The sequence below is a fragment of the Gossypium arboreum genome, chromosome 9 (genome assembly GCF_025698485.1).
Source record: "Gossypium arboreum isolate Shixiya-1 chromosome 9, ASM2569848v2, whole genome shotgun sequence".
Taxonomy (NCBI): domain Eukaryota; kingdom Viridiplantae; phylum Streptophyta; class Magnoliopsida; order Malvales; family Malvaceae; genus Gossypium; species Gossypium arboreum.
This window is the reverse complement of record NC_069078.1, coordinates 10,530,167-10,544,934: the sequence shown is the minus strand read 5'-3', so window position 1 is coordinate 10,544,934 and position 14,768 is coordinate 10,530,167. Positions and strand designations below refer to the sequence as shown.

The window sequence follows — 14,768 nt, the reverse complement described above, 5'->3', positions numbered from 1 at the left end:
TGATATCATGAGTTTTGTAATGTTTTTGGATGAATTATGAAGGTTTAGTAGATGATTTATAAGCTTTGTCTTTGAATTTTGATGAAATAGAGCTATTTGGGATAATTTGTGAAAATAAGGTTTTGAAGGACTAAATTGAGAATTAAATGTGTTATTTGGGCTTGTATGGAAGCCATGTATATTTGGCCAAGCTATAGTCTTGGTGAATTTTGCATATTTGTGATTTTGTGAGAAATAGACTAAATTGTCAAAGTGTGATAATATAAGGGCTAAAATAAAATAAATATGTGTATATGGATTAAATTGAATGAAATGAATGATTGAATGGTTGAATTTGTATTGTATTAGATCAAGAACAAAGAAAATCAGACTTAGATCGAGGGAAGTCCAAAATAGTTGAATAGTCGACTCGTTCTGTCCGAAATCCGTATGAGGTAAGTCAAATTACAATTAAGTGTTAATTGAAATAATTCTACTTATATAAACTGTACATTGTATTGGATGGCGATGAGAGCCTGATGAATGAATTTCGAGTAAATTCTGTTAAAAGGATAGTATCTGAAAAACTCAGTATGTTTTTAAACAAAGTTGACATTTGCTTGAGACATCGTGAAAGACCGTGTCTAGACACAGGCCTCGATTGTGATTTATGTATAAGACCTTGTCTGGGACATTGGCATCATATCTGATTTCGTGTAAGACCCTGTTTGGGACAGAGGCATCGATATTGAATTACATATAAGACCACGTCCGGGACGTCGGCATTGTACTTGTTTATGAGCATTTGTAATCGTTTATGACTCGTCTGATGTTGGCGTATGAAATCTAAGATTGAGTATATGAAATGTATAATCTATGTAGGTACGTTTGTATCGTACTAAATCTCTGAATATGAAAAACTCTGACTCTGTGAAATATGTATGGAATTGTAAATGAAGCATGACATATATGCAACAAAGGTGCATGGTTAAGTATGAATTATTCTAGGAAATGGTTATGAATCTGATGGTTGAATTATACTTATACGCTTTAATAGTTAGACCAATTCTATTTGGCTTACTAAGCTCTTTGTAGCTTACTCTGTGTGATTACTGTCTGTTTTACAATTGTCGTAGCTACTAAAGGCTCGGGGATAGTCTAGGATCTTCACCACACTATCGATCTCATTTTGGTATTTTTGAAAGTGTAAATATTTTAAAGTGTGGCATGTATAGGCTAAAATATCCATGTATTAAGTTTTGAATTGTATATATGTTAAGCCATGAGAGTTGGTTAGAAAATGGTATGTTTGTGTTAGGATTTGGTATGGTTTTGAATGGGTTGTTGAATGATGATGATATAGTTGTAATAAAACATGTTTTGAGTATGAAATTGGCTGAAAATTTTTTGTATGAATGTTTCTTAGCATTGCTTGTAGGATTGACCCTTAAAGGGGTGGCAAATTGGCTTAAATCAAGCCTGCATTATGCCACACGGTCAGAGGCCACGGGCGTGCCTGGTGGCTGTGTTAGTTTGGAAGTAACCTCTTAAAATTTGCACGGTTAGGGAACACAGGCGTGCCTTATGGCCGTGGGCTTAAGTCAGTAGCTAGCTATGTATCACACAGTCATGGCACAAGGCCGTGTCCATTGGCCGTGAGAAAAAGTCAGTATAGGACCTCTATTTGGCACGGTTGGATCACACGGGCCTGGCTTATGCCCGTGTAAGTCACACGACCTAGTCACACGGGCGTGTGGCTTTGACAGCTTTGAAATATTTGATTAAGTTCTGAAAATTCTAAATGAGTTCAGTTTAATTCCGATCTTTCCTAAATGTATGTTTTAGGTCTCGTAGACTATATTAAAGGTTGAATTGTGAATGAATATCTATATATTGATATTATATGATATCAGTGATTCTGTATTGTTCTGTAATGCTCTGTCTATCTGGTGACGGCCCTTACCTATTCCAGAGACGGTTACGGGATAGGGGTGTTACAGGATTCCCCTAAAAATATGGTTACATAAGACTTATGCCTGTTTCTGACTCACATGAATTATTTTAAAATAAAAAATAAATAAATCCTGCATGGAGTTGATAGTCCATAATCTAATTACATTCCAAATAAAAAATTAAATTAAATTAAAACCACTTTAATTTCTAGGAATCACAACTTTGAAAAAATTACTTTGTCATAAAAAATACATTCATTCCCATATATATCCCTCAACTTGTTGATAATTACAAGAATATCACATCTTATAAAAAATTAATCACATATGAAGGAAAGAAAATTTCAGTATCAGTTTATACTATAATCATAGATCAACTTGGCTATTATATCGATTTTTGGAATACATCTAAGCCTGTAACACACTAAAATTTTTGTTTTTGAATTGTTAAATCATGTCAAGAGAATAGATCTGGTTCAATGGTTAAGTGTTGTGTTTGTGTGTGAGAGGTCTTGTGTTTAAATCATTTCCATTGAATTTTTATTAATTTTTGTTATAATCCCTATCTCTGAATATCTAGCTTATCTATTATTTTTTTCTCAATTATCTATTAATTTTTGATCAAATCTCATGCGTGCAAAGTGAAAATATTTTTGTTATTCTCTATTTGTGCTGCCCATGTGGTCAAAATTTTAGTTAAATTCAAATTCTGGGAAATCTGATTGGATTTAGATAAATAGAGATTTTATTTTTTAAAAAAATATTTGGAAAATCTCCTAATTTTTCTCCTATCAACCGTTTATCTCTCCACTCTCCTTCTACTCTTCAAAATTTTTCTTTTCACATTATCTTTTCTCTGATTTTCTTTCTTTTCTTATTTTTTTATTCCAAATTTACTCTTCTTTCTTGTTCTTTACTTTTTACCGTCCCAATTTTGGTGGTGGGCATTCTTCTTTGTGCTGGGTTGGTTGTGTGTGGTGAAAGTATCGGATAGGGGTACAATATTTCTATTAGTGTTATAGTAATTCTTGTCATTAAGGTTATTTGGTGTTGTATTAATTTTTTAAGCGATTAATTGTTCTTAGTCTGATGATCTTAATGTGTTGATTAAGAGAATATTGTGAGACGTGTGTTTTACCTTCGACGAATTAAGTGTGCTTGGAAAATCTCTGCATTAAAGGGTAATTATTTTGGGGGTTATTTTTGGTGGTTAGGGCCAAATACACTATTGCTTTGGCTAAATTTTTTGGGAGCAATTTAACCTGTTCTTGTTTTTGTTAGTAATTCACAAAGTGGGTGTTGTTTTTAGGAGTTGGAATTGTTGCTGTTGTGTCGGCATCGAAAAGCAGTAAGGTGTGTGACTCAAACTCATAAAAACCACGAACGGTGTGAAGTTGAAAAATCCCCTATAAACGCTACATGCTTGTGGTCCAGACCGTGTGGGCCACATGAACGTGTGGACCCATTTTCAGTAAAACCAAATTAGGGTTGTATATGATGTGCTATTCGAGGTTAGCCACCTTGTAGGGTTTGATATGTGATATGTATAATCTATATATATGAAATCTAATATTTTTCTTATGTTACTTCTAAAAGCATGTTAGCATGTTAGCATGTTTTGATGTGTAAAACATGTGAGTTGTTTGCATCTAGATATCTGGTTAGTGATTGCATGTTGATAAACCATAAAAGTAATAAATTTTAATCCCATACTTAACATATTTTTGGATGGTTTATCATATAATTTAGTGAATTAGATGCTTCTAATCCTTTAATTTCATGTTTTATACTCAGGAGAGCATAGGGGAAAATGGGCAAAAAAGGGACAAAACAGGCTGATTGAAGGACCCACAAGGCGAAGAAAAATTCCACACGGGTGGAGCACACGCCCGTGTGAACCACACGGGATGGACACACGCTCATGTGGCATCCCGTGTCGATATCACTCCCTGCTTCCCAAATACGAGGAAAAAGCCAAATTTTAGGGTTTCTGAGCATTCTAAAGTCTATATTAACACACTAGAAGAGGACCTAAGGGGGACACACAGAGCATAAAGCAGAAATTACTCGAAGGAAGTTGTTGGAATCATCTCAGAAGCAGATCCACCTCAAGATTGAAGATCTCCATTCAAATATCTCTTGAAGTTTATTTGGGTTTTTTATGTCTTGTTGTTTTTGTAAATTTGAGATGTTTTCCTTTTACATTATGAACTAAACTCCCTAAATACCTAGTGAGGATGAAACCTACAATGGATCTTATTATTTAGTTATCTGAATTACATGATAAATACTTGTTCTTGTTCTTGATTATGTGTTCTTAATCCTTGTTTTAATATTTTCAGGATATTATTCCAAGTTTGATGTATTTATTCAATGGAGCAAAAGTCCCTGTTTAAGAGTAGATCTAGCATAATTAAGCGGAGTTGCATGCAATCCTAGAAATAGGACAACATAAATCTGCCGGATTAGAGTCAAATCTAATAGGGGAACCCATAAATCGACTTAATGCGACGATAGGGGTTTTAATTAGAAAGAGATTTCAATTAATCAGCCTAGAGTCAGTTGTTCTTATTCTTGAAAGAGATATTAACATAATTTATGGATTTCTATGGATCAAGAAAAGTGAATAAATAGTTTGATTCAGAGTCAGAATAATAAGTGAAGTCTAGGTAGATTCTTTCCTAGGTATTGTCCTCCTTATAAGTTTTCTTCAAGTATTTTTCCCAATTTGCTCTCTGTCACGTTCATTAGTTAATTAGTTTAGTTAATTTTAGATTAAAACAAATCACTTTTATTTTAGGCTAAATAATAGAAAGATAGTTAATACTAGTACTTTTAGTTTTTGTGGATACGATATTCTGGACTCACCATAACTATATTACCATTCGATAGGTGCGCTTGCCTTAGTCGTGATCGTAGTCTAGTTTAGTGGTTCATAAAATGATCATCAAGTTCTTGGCACCGTTGCCTGGGACATTAAGATATTAGGACTGCTTAATTTTTATTACTTTAGCCATTTTTATTTTTATTGCAATTTTTTTATTTTAATTACTAATCTCTCTTTTGTTTGCTTCTGCCAGGTTCTTATAGTTTATGACTAGAAAAAACCTATCAAGACCTCTACTTTTTTACAGTGAAATTGAAAGTACAGCCCTCAGAAATAGTAGAGAAATAAGGCAAAGTCTAATGTATATAGAGGAAGAGTACAAGGACGATACCAATACTACCGGGGAGATAACTGAAAATCATAATAATCCGCTACCTCCTATGGTTGCAGCAATTCCTGTAAATCAGAATTCTACTCCTCGTACTATGTACAATTATACTAAGCCCAATCTTACTAGGGGTGAATCGAGTATTGTTCGACCTACCGTTGCTGCAAACAATTTTGAGCTGAAGCCAAATACAATTCAGATGATCCAGCAGTTTATTCAGTTCGATGGTTTGCAAGATAAGGATCCAAATACTCATTTGGCCAACTTTCTGGAATATTGTGGCACTTTCAAGATCAATGGAATTTTTGGCGATGCCATTTGCCTAAGGCTATTTCCTTTCTTGTTAATAAACAAGGCTAAGCAGTGATTGAACTCCCTACCGCGAGGTTCAATCATTACTTGGGAACAAATGATCGAGAGGTTTCTACTAAAGTACTTTCCACCGATTAAGATAGCCAAACTAAGGAACGATATCTCTTCCTTTGTGCAGATGGATTTAGAGACTTTATACAACGCATGGGAGAGGTATAAGGACTTACTAAGAAGGTGCCCTCACCATGGGTTACCTTTATGGCTACACGTTCAAAATTTTCAAAACGGTTTGAACCCCTGAACTAGTAAAATGGTCGACGCAGCTACCGGTGGAACCATAAATAACAAAACTCCTGAGGAGGCTTATGAGTTTATAGAGGAGATGTCACTGAATAACTACCAGTGGCAAGTCATAAGAATAAAGTCGACGAAATCAGCTGGTGTTTTCAACCTAGATGCAGTCACCATGCTATCAAACCAGGTAGAACTCTTGAATAAAAATATTGACAGTCTATACATTTCTACGCAGGTACATTCGGTGATACAGTGTGACACGAGTGGAGGTGGAATAGGCAATTCAGAATATTTACCCTTTGGCCAAAGCATGGATACTGAGCAAATAAATTATATGGGTAATAATCCTCGACCTCAAAATAATCCTTACAGTAACACTTACAATGCAGGTTGGAGGAACCACCCAAATTTCTCATGGGGAGGCCAAAGAAATCAAAGACCACCACCCCTTCCAGGCTTCCACCAACAACCTTACCAGCAAGAGAAAAAGTCGAACCTTGAAGAGATGATGATGAAGTTTATTTCAGTGGCAGAAACTCATTTTCAAAACACTGAAACTGCACTTAAAAATCAATGTAAGGGCTCAAGAATCAATTAGGGTAGCTGGCTAAGATGATTTCAGAGAGACCACATGGGAGCCTGCCTAGTAACACTGAACCCAACCCAAAAGAGCACATGAAAGCAGTTACCCTAAGGAGTGGGAAAGTGTTAACTGAATCTGAAAAAATCTACCACAAGAATCTGATAGGAAGAAGGATAAGGAGGTAAAACCCGAAATAAGTGAAAAACTGGTGCTAAGGGAATATAAACCACCAATCTCATATCCAGCAAAGTTGAAGAAAGATCGCATGGATGCACAATTTGGTAAATTTCTTGAACTTTTTAAATAGTTTCATATTAACTTACCTTTTTTTGAAGCTATTTCACAGATGCCTACATATGTAAAATTTTTGAAAGAGCTTTTAACAAATAAAAGGAAGTTTGAAGAGCTGTCTACAATAGAACTCAACGAGGAGTGCTAAGCCATACTCCAAAATAAACTGCCAACCAAATTGAAAGATCCAGGAAGTTTTACTATTCCCTGCTTAATTGGTAGTTTAAATGTTGAGAAGGCACTAGCTGATTTAGGCGCTAGCATTAATTTGATGCCTTAAAAAATGTTCAAGCAACTTGGCCTTGGGGAACCAAAACCTACTAGGATGAGTATTCAACTAGCTGTTAGATCTGTTAAATATCCTAGGGGGATTATTGAAGATGGACTCGTAAAAGTAGATAAATTCATTTTCCCTGTTGATTTTGTTGCGCTTGACATGGATGAGGATGTTGAGGTGCCTTTAATTTTAGGTCGCCCATTTTTAGCCACTGCTAGGGCTGTTATTGATGTGGGTGACGTTAAACTTGTGCTTAGGGTAGTTGACGAAGAGATTATTTTTAATATTTATGATGCCATGAGATTTTCTAGAGAACAAGATAACTCCTGCTATTTTTTTGATTCTATTGATCATGCTACTCAAGATTCTTTATAGGAAATCGTTCATGAGGACACGTTGGAACCGTGTCTTGCCCAAGGAGAGGAGGTAAATGACAATGATTCTGTGTTAGGTAAGACAAAAGCTGAATTAAATTCTAACGAGTCTTCACTGATACAGAAGAATTATGAGGGTAACAATGAATTAAAATTAAAACCCTCTGTTGAAGAATCTCCTAAATTGGAATTGAACCAATTACCAAATCACCTAGAATATGCGTTTCTTGGAAATAATTCCACATTAGCAGTGATTATTGCTTCAGATTTACAGCCAACAGAAAAGGACGAGTTACTTCAAGTGTTGAAGGAGCATAAACGAGCTATAGCTTGGAAGATTTTTGGCATAAGAGTGATCAGTCCTTCTTTTTGCATACATAAAATTTTAATGAAAGATGAATATAAACCTTGTGTTCAAGCACAAAGACGAATAAATCCTAACATGAAAGAAGTCATAAAAGCTGAGGTAATTAAACTTCTAGGTGCTGGAGTTATTTATCCTATTTTTGATAGTTCTTGGGTGAGTCCTGTGCAGGTTGTCCCTAAGAAAGGAGGCATGACTGTTGTGGCCAATAAGAAGAATGAATTGATCCCAACACGCACAGTTATGGGATGGAGAGTTTCTATTGACTATAGGAAGTTGAACGATGCCACGAGAAAAGATCACTTTCCCTTACCATTCATTGATCAGATGTTGGAAAGATTATCTGGGCATATGTATTATTGCTTCCTAGATGGACTCTCTGGTTCCTTCCAAATCCCAATAGCTCCTGAGGACCAAGAGAAAAATACATTTACATGTCCATACGGTACGTTTTCTTATCGGCGAATGCCTTTTGGATTATGTAATGCTCCTGCTACTTTTCAGCGATACATGTTGGCCATTTTTGATGAACTTGTAGAAGACATTATGGAGGTATTTATGGATGACTTCTTGGTATTCAGTAACTTTTTCCATTTTTTCCTTAAAAATTTAAATTGAGTTCTAATGAGATGTGAGGAAACGAACCTTGTGCTGAATTGGGAAAAATGTCACTTCATAGTTCGTGAAGGGATTGTGTTAGGTCACAAAATTTCTAGTAAAGGGATCGAGGTTGACAAAGCAAAAATTGAAACTATTGAGAAATTACCTCCCCCTAGTTTAGTTAAGGCTATTCGAAGCTTTTTAGGACATGCTGGATTTTATAGAAGGTTTATTAAGGATTTTTCTAAAATAGCTAAGCTTTTAACGAATTTACTAGAAAATGATGTGCCTTTCGATTTCAATCAGGAATGTTTAGAAGCATTTAATACTCTGAAAGATAAATTAATTAATGCTCATATTGTAGTTGCACCTGATTGGAATTTACCCTTTGAACTAATGTGTGATGTGAGTGATTTTGCAGTAGGTGCGGTTCTTGGACAGTGAAGAGACAAGCATTTTCAACCGATCTATTATGCTAGTAAGACATTGACAGCCGCACAAGAAAATTATACACTGACCATATTTAATATTGGCTATGGTTTTTGGATTCAATAAATTTAGACCATATTTAATATTAGCTAAAGTTTTCGTATACACTGACCATTCAGCCTTCGATATCTCTTTTCTAAATTAGATGAAAAACCTCGACTAATAAGATGGATTTTATTGTTGTAGGAATTCAATTTAGAAATTCAAGATAAAAAGGGAGTAGAAAATCTTGCAGAAGATCATCTGTCTAGATTAGAAAACCCATATCTTAAGGAGCTTGATGAACATGAGATAAATGACTCGTTTCCTGAAGAACAACTCCTGGTTATAACTGACTCTGAAAGCCCTTGGTTAGCAAGTATCGTGAATTATCTAGTTGCTAACATCATTCCAAAAAGGTTAACACATCATCAAAAGAAGCGAATCTTTACTGATGTGAAAAATTATTTTTGGGAAGATCGTTTTCTTTTTCGTGTATACACAAATCAAGTAATTTGGAGATGTGTTGCAAAATCAGAAACGAGTAAGATCCTGAGACACTGTCACTCAGGCCCAACAGGAGGACATTAAGTGGAACTAAGATAGTACATAAAGTGCTCGAATCAAGTTTTTATTGGCCCACATTGTTCAAAGACGCTAACAGGCACGTTCTTGTGATAAATGCCAGAGAATAGGTAATATCTCTAAACGTGATAAATGCCACATTGTTCACATATATGCTTTCATGTGAAATATTTGATATTTGGGGTATCGATTTTATGGGCCCATTCCCTACTTCATATGGAAATAAATACATCCTAGTAGCTGTAGATTATATGTCGAAATGGGTAAAAGCTTAAGCTTTACCTACTAATGATGCTAGAGTGGTAGTTAGATTTCTCAAAAAGCTCTTTTCTCGATTCAAAACACCTAGAGCGATCATTAGTGATAGGGGTACACATTTTTGTAATGTTGAATTTGATAAAGTACTTAAGAAATATGGAGTGCATCATAGGATAGCTACCCCTTATCACCCTCAAACCAGTGGATAAGTCTAAGTCGCCAATCGAGAACTTAAACGCATCCTAGAGAAAACCGTAGAATCAAATAGGAAGGATTGGGCGACAAAAGTAGATGACGCTTTATGGGCATATAGAACTACTTTTAAAACTCCCATAGGAACCTCTCCTTACAAACTCGTTTATGGGAAAAGTTGTCATCTACCATTCAAATTAGAACATAAAGCATTTTGGGCTATAAAATTCTTAAACTTTGATCTCAAACTGGCAGGTGAGAAGAGATGGATGCAGCTGAACGAGTTAGATGAATGGTGAGCAAACGCTTATGAGAACTCGTGATTATACAAAGAAGCGGCAAAGCGACGCCACAACGCTCGTTTAAAGTAGCCCAAACAATTCAAAGTCGGAGATCTTGTCCTCTTAAATAATTCAAGGCTCAAATTGTTTCCCAGAAAGCTGAAATCAAGATGGTCAGGTCCATTCGTAGTGCAAACCATTTTCCCATACGGTACGATAGAGGTAACTCACCCATAATTTGGCACATTCAAGGTAAACGGTCATTGACTTAAACTTTATAATGGTGAGGATTTCAAAAACGATAGAAAAGAGCTTCAGCTCCTCGAACCTTCGTAACCATGCGCACAAGGTGAGTCTAGCTTAGACTTTAAATAAGTGCTTCTCGGGAGGCAACCCGAGTACTAACCCTACTAATTTTCTTATTTTTTTACACCATATTATGCAGGTATTTTAACCCACACGACCAGGACATACGGGCGTATCCTAGGCCGTGTGACTTCACACGGGGATAATAATGAGTTACACGGCCATACGATGTGGCCATGTGACACACACGACCTGGACAAACGGGCGTGTCCTCGGCCATGTGAATTTTGGGACTTAGTTTTTAAAATTTGAAAAATCTGACAGTAAGCTACACGGCCTCGTGACACGGCCATGTGGACTACACGGTATGGACACACGGGTGTGTCCTTGGCCGTGTTGACCCTAAAGCTAAATTTTTCCAACTGTCAACAGAGTCACGACCTAAAAGAGGCTACACGGGCATGCGACACGGCTGTGTGGACCATACGGCCTAGGACACACAGACGTGTCCTAGGCCGTGTAAAAATTGGAGCTAAATTTTTAAATTTTAAACAAGTCAGAGAGCTCCACGGGTGAGGCATACAGCCTTGTGTTCGAACACGCGGGCGTGTAGGAGACCACACGGGCATGTGGGAGACCACACGGGCGTGGGAGAAGCGAGCAACATAGCACACAGCCGTGCGATACGATCGTGTACACCACAAGGCCTGGACACACGAGCGTGTCCAATATAGTGTGTTGGGTGGGCTAATAATTTCCTTGACAAACACGAGCTGGATCTCGAGCCACACGGGCGTGTGGCCCAACACGGACTGTTACACGACTGTGTCCCCATAAAACCCCCAAACCCTAACTTTCCTTCATCTCTTTTTGTCTTCTTCCTCCCAAAGTTCCAAGAGCCCTAGCTGTCACCGTAACCTACCCTCTGGCCACCATCAACCACAACCATCTGTTTCCCCCTCGCCCTTCATCGTACTTCCCTCCCCTATCTTCTTCTCTTTTCTCTTCTTTTCTTTTCTTTTCCTTCATCGTACTGCCCTCCCCTATCTTCTTCTCTTTTCTTTTCTTTTCTCTTTTCCCCGATCTTCTTCTTCATACCTTCTTCCCCTTTTCCCCTTTCCACCTCAGCCCCCTCACCCAAACCCACCCGATCCACCACCGTCCGTGTCCACTCCGGTCACCCCTATCAGTTTTTATTCTATTTCCCTTTTCTTTCATTCGTTTATTATTACTCTTATTATTTCTTTATTAACTCTTTCTTATGGTTTTATTTTACTTTGTTTATTTTCATTATCTTTATTACTGGATTATTGCTTATTATCATTTATTACAACTAATCCTATTATTTTTGCTAAATTTTCCTCCTGTTCATTCAATCGCTGTTTTTGGACTGATTCTTGCTTTAGTTATTGGACTATTTTAGTTGATTCTTGATGCTGGTTGCTTTTATCTTCTTTCAACAGTATTATGCCTATAGTTTGTCTTACTTGGTTTTCTGTTTTCTTGCTATTCTTCTTCATTCACTTTTTGTTGATCATTATTAGTATTAATTATTCATTTCTGAAGGTAGTATTTCACTTAGTAATATCATTAGTAGTGTAGTCAAAATTGTTGAGCTCCACTTGATGTCTATATTAAGATTAGTTCGTCCATTTGATTTATTTCATCATTTATGGCAGATATCATGACGAACACTCAAGGCAAATCCAAAGTCACCGTCTCCGCTTCGAAAAAGTAGAAAGGCCCCGGTGGGACCACCTCACCGAGCGTATCTACCCAGACTCGCCACCCTTATCTTCAATTTTTAGTGGGCCCCCAAGAGGAACTATACTAGCTTTATCGAGTACGACCTCTATATGTGGGTCGTTGCATTGATTGGGCCGCGCTAGAGCAGGTTCGTTTGGCTGATGATGTGCGGACGATTATTACGACAGCATGGTGGGATAGGTTCTTCACCATCATCGAGCCCACCTACTCATGGCTTGATAAACCATAAATTATACATATTTTTACCCCAAGCTTGAAATACTTATGAATGATTTTTTCCTTGGTTTTAGTGAATTTGATGCTCCTAATCCTTTAATTTCATGTTTTTATACTCAAGAGAGCTTAGGATAACAAAAAGAGCGAGAAACAGGCCAAAACAGACAAATTGGGCTTAAAATAGTGTTACACACGACCTAGGCACTTCCACATGGGCAGTCCACACGCCCGTGTCTCGTGGTCATGTTAACATTAATCCAAGTCAGAATTGCATATGGTTTGAGCACTTGTACACGGGCGTGGCACATGGCCGTGTCCCTGTCAAGCCCAAGTCTAGTTCTACTCGAAAAAGGTAACTTTTGAGGGTTTGGAAGCATTTTAAAGCCTATATAAACACCCTAGAAGAGGATTAGAGGGGAGACACAGAGTTGGAGGCAGAAAATACTCGCGAATCGCCATCAGAATCACCTCGGAGCCAGGATCTACATTAAGATTGAAGATTTCCATCCAATTTCCTAGAAGATCTTGGGGTTCTTTATGTTTTGTTGTTTTCCAAACTTTGAGATGTTTTCTATTATTATTATGAACTAAACCCCCTAAATACCCAAGGGAGATGAAACCTAAGATGAATCTTATTACTCTTTGATTTATATGATAAATATTTTTTCTTATTCTTAATTGTGAGTTTTAACCCCTACTTTAATATTCCAGGATATTAATTCAGGTTCTTGCTGTGCTTATTCAGTGGAGCAAAAGTCCCTGTTTAAGGGTAGATCATTCATAATTAAGCGGAGTTGCATGCAATCCTAGAGATAGGACGACATAAATCTGCCGAATTAGAGTCAAATCTAATAAAGGAATCCATAGATCGAGTTAATGCGACAATAGGGGTTTTAATTAGAAAGAGATTTTAATTAATCAACCTAGAGTCAATTGTTTTTAGTCTCAAAAGGGATAATAACATAAATCAGGGATTTCTACGGAAAAAGTTAAGTGAATAAATCATCTAAGTCAAAGGTAATAAGTGAAGTCTAGGTGGATTCTTTCTTGGGTATTGTCTTCTTCATTGGTTTTTTCTAAAGTATTTTCCAACTTTCATCTCTGTCGTAATCTTAGTTAAATTAGAAAACTAGTTTAGTTTAAAAGCATCTTTTAATTCTTAGGCTAGATCATAAAAAGATAGTAATTACTAGTACTTTTAATCCTTGTGGATACGATATTTCCGGTCTCACCATAAGTATACTACTGTTCGATAGGTACGCTTGCCTTAAGTCAAATTTTTAGTTAGTTTCACGACCATCAAGTTTTTGGCACCGTTGTCGGGGACTAAGATATTAGGAACGCTTAATTTTTATTACTTTAGCGGTTTTTTATTTTTTATTGCAATTTAATTCTATTTTTGCTTAAATTACTAAATTTTCTTTTATTTACTTCTGGCAGGTTTTTATAGTTTATGACTAGAAGAAACCCATCAGGACCTCTACTTTTTGATAGTGAGATCGAAAGCACAGCTCACAGAAATCAAAGAGAAATAAGGTGAAGCTAATAATCAAAATAATCCATTACCTCCTGTGGCTGTTGCAAACCCAGTAAATCAGGATCCTGCTCCTCATACTATGTATGATTATATTAAACCTACATTAACAGGAACTGAATCGTGTATAGTTAGGCTGCTGTTGCTGCAAATAATTTTGAGCTAAAACCTAACATGATTCAAATGATACAACAGTTTGTTCAGTTTGATGGTTTGCAGGACGAGGATCCAAACACTCATTTAGCAAATTTCTATAATTTTGCGACACTTTTAAGATCAATGGCATTTCTGATGATGCCATTCGCCTTCGGTTGTTCCTATTCTCATTAAGGGACAAAGCTAAACAGTGGTTAAACTCGTTACCACGAGGGTCAATCACAACTTGGGAACAAATGACCGAAAAATTTTTACTAAAATATTTTCCGCCGGCTAAAACAGCTAAATTAAGGAATGGCATTTCTTCTTTTATGCAGATGATTTAGAAACACTTTATGATGCATAGGAGAGATACAATGACCTGTTGAAAAGGTGCCCTTACCTTGGGTTACCCCTATGGCTACAGGTTCAGACTTTTTACAATGGTGTGAAGCCCTCAGCAAGGCAACTTATTGACACAGCCGCCGGTGAAACATTAAACAACAAAACACCTGAAGAGGCTTACGAATTTATTGAAGAGATGTCACTGAATAACTATCAGTGGCAAGTCATGAGAACGAAGCCGATGAAAGCTGCTGGTGTTTTCAACCTCGATGCGGTTACTATGCTATCTAACCAGGTAGAACTTTTAAATAAAAAGATTGATGGCTTGTATGGTTCTACTCAGGTACATCTAGTGATGAGGTGTGATTCAAATGGATGAGGATTACACACAGATTATCCAACCTTCAACCGTAGCACCAAGGAGGAAAAAGTTTAATATA

General features: G+C 36.7%; 2 non-coding genes across 2 annotated transcripts; both read right to left on the bottom strand.

The window, feature by feature from the left end:
* Nucleotides 1-5,603: 5,603 nt before the first annotated feature.
* LOC128281020 (small nucleolar RNA R71) lies at nucleotides 5,604-5,710 on the bottom strand. Its single transcript, XR_008271237.1, has one exon. It is a non-coding gene; the product is annotated as a small nucleolar RNA R71 (small nucleolar RNA).
* An 8,578-nt stretch (nucleotides 5,711-14,288) lies between these two features.
* Nucleotides 14,289-14,394, bottom strand: LOC128281285 (small nucleolar RNA R71). Its single transcript, XR_008271498.1, has one exon. It is a non-coding gene; the product is annotated as a small nucleolar RNA R71 (small nucleolar RNA).
* Between the last annotated feature and the right edge of the window lie 374 nt (nucleotides 14,395-14,768).